This window comes from Rhinolophus sinicus, linkage group LG11 (assembly GCF_036562045.2).
Source record: "Rhinolophus sinicus isolate RSC01 linkage group LG11, ASM3656204v1, whole genome shotgun sequence".
NCBI lineage: Eukaryota > Metazoa > Chordata > Mammalia > Chiroptera > Rhinolophidae > Rhinolophus > Rhinolophus sinicus.
In genome coordinates this window covers 3,388,418-3,391,500 of record NC_133760.1, presented here as the reverse complement: position 1 = coordinate 3,391,500, position 3,083 = coordinate 3,388,418, and positions in this window count along the sequence as shown.

Sequence of the window (3,083 nt, the reverse complement as noted above, 5' to 3'; positions counted from 1 at the left end):
ATGGCACACAATCTATGCAGATGAATCTTGACTACATCTTGTCATGCCTTAAAAGCTCAGGCATGACACTGATGACATCATCCCCTAGAGAGATTCAAATGACATGTAAGTCTGACATCTTTTATTTCTTTTGGGGTTCTGGTGCCGACATATTCCTCATTTACAAATTTTATTTCCAAATTAAAATCATCAGTCACTCCTGCTAGTGCTCTCAGAAACCCCTCACTATAGAGGCTTTGGCAGCCTCTTCTCCTGCCTTATGATGGCTAAGTTGTCCAAGGGCTTCTGGTACAAGAAACTGCCCCTCTCCTTCTGGGGTGTACAGTATTAAAACCACAATGACTGGCTAATTACTGGGCTCTTGGGAAGTAAAGGCTCTCACAGACCCCAAGCTTGTGACCCTCCACACCCAACTGCCTATTATGCTTTGGGTCATGGAAACAGCACCATGCAAACTCAGCACAGCTACTTAGAGGCCTCCCTAAGACAGGATAGAACCCAACATATGCTCATGGGTGTATTCCACCTGCAGGAGGGGTGGCTTCCCCTCTACTTAGTTTTTGCCAGTTGCCATGGTGCTGGAAGACCCCTCCTCCAGACCCCTTGGGGATCCCCTTGACATTAACTGAGTGAACAGCAATGGACATTAGTAGATTATGATGCAGCTCAGTGGATGGAAGAGTGGACCATTGCAGCTTTCCATCCCTTAGCTAGGATATCCCTGATAAAGTGTGGGACCCAAGGACCCTTGACCAAACTTCAATGCTGGAAGTCCTGGCCCACTATGGCCCCATTTTCACATTGATTGTAAACTATTGGGCCAGTACCTAAAGATTGTCCCCTTCGGGACAATAGAAGTAAAAGACTCTGGGAATCTCCTGACCAAAGATACACAAAATATAAATGGAAATCACGTTTGCCTCTACATATCCTAAAACCACAATACAAGGCTTTGCCCGGATGCTCTTTATTCCATTCAGTGTTAAAAACGTTACTAATTGTAACCAAAACACACATTTTTATTTTTCAAAATACACAAAGCTGGGCTCTTAGAAGAGGTATTCAATAAAAGTTTTATGTCCCTGATAATTCCCAGATAACTCGCTTCATTGAGAGCCAGAGTTGTCTCCTCAAACAACTCCTCTCAAATTCCATTCCAACGAACAGGACCCCTAAAGTTCTCTATCTCACTCCCATCCTTAAACCTTAAGAATTTTCTTAAAAATTCTTTTTTGTTAGTATCAGATGTACAAAACAATATAGTGGTTAGACATTTATATACCTCACAAAGTAATAACCCCAATTAGTCTATTACCCATCTGACTCTGTACAAGTATTTTTATACATTTTTTTATCTTACTCCCACTCCATGAGGACTGGAGGCCAGATGCAGGGCCTATACTTTCCTGGAATTCATTAACCATAGACTGTCCCACAGGCAGAGGCAGCTGCTCATTTGATACAACCCCATTTGAACATACACTTCCACAGAAAACATCCAAAAAATACTTGTCAGGTACAGATGTGCACTATTGTGTTAACTATGGATCCTGTTAGTACTGGTATGGGTGCTATCACTGGTTTACAAACCATTACTTTGACTGTTGAGCTTATCACTCTTTGTCTGAGCACTTTCATTATAACCCAGAAGCCCAAACCTACCAAATAACCCATTGTTTCAACTAAATGCTGAGGCCCACATCAATTCTAATGGGTACACTTGGAAAAGATACCCCAGTCCCACATCACGCTGGCCTGATATCTCACCACTAGAGATGACATCACCCAAATGACATTGACAGAACCCAAGAGTTTTCCCGTGGAGAGGACTTCACCCTTGTGCCAGAGGTGGCTACAGCCAGACACTAAAACCTCCACCCCAGTAATGATCATGGAATGTGTAGCCTAAGACACAAATTTGACACAGGACTTTTATTGCTTTCCTGCCTTTGATATTAGGGATTCTACTATGTTTCTGAGCTTGCTGTCTTCTTAGCTCTTGATCTTGGTATATTCCTTACCCTCCACTAAAACATCCATTCCTATACTCCCATTCCTAGTGGGAAATCTGGTAGAGGTTACTACTATCTGTGCCATTCTAAAAATTAATGGAAATTATTCCTTCCCCATGAGGCACCTGCCTCATGTCAGTCAAGCCCTCATCCACGGGGAGAGGACTGCCCACTCCTTGATGCTGTTTCTCACTATGCCTCTCCAGCTCCCCCCCGCCCCAGTCTCTGACCAAGACCACCACAGTCTCTCTTTCCCTTTGGTTAAACACAATACCACATTCTCATTGGAACATTATGCTCTAAATAATAACACTTTTTGGGTTCTGTTGTGGCCCAAACTCACAGATACAGCATCTTGTGTGTTTTTGTTTTCTGCCCCCCCCCCCGCCCGCGCTCCCGTTTTCCTTAACAAAGCCATACCCCAGTGTGCAATGCTTATGATGTAGGATGTTGCTTAGTGAATGCTGAGGTTCGTAGTCTTGTGGAGCTGAAGAATAGATACACAGACCAGGGAGAGGCAAAGAGTTGCGCAGGAAGATAGCTTATTATAGCAAGCAAAGAGTTACAGCTCCCTAGCAGGAGGGGGTACCTGAAGCTGGGATGCCCATTAGCTAAGGCAAAAGCTTGTGTTTATATACCTTTATTTTTACCTGGGAGGGGGATGTTGAGATGTTTCCCAGACTCGCTGTACTGCTCAGCTTGGGGGAGGCCTTTGAAACAAACCCATTTGTCCCAGATTATCATTGATGATATTTTTGTCCTGGTACGGTTGTACTGGTAGGGTTGCCCTGTGTTCAGTTTTTGTTCTGTTTTTGCTCAGTCTACCAAGGAGTCTTTAACTGCCTGATTTAATACTAACTAACGTGTCTCAATTCCCTCTCTGAAGACGAAACCCTAACTGCCATTAGGGAGTGGGGGCGATGACCGCCATGGCTACTTCAGGCTGAAGAGGGGCATAGAGGGACCTGCAGCTAGCATTTGCCCAGAGATCTATCTAAAGGACCTTGGTAGATGAGCGATTGCGGATGGGGGCAGTACTGTTTCCCAGGCCATCTTAGCTGCCTGAGGGCT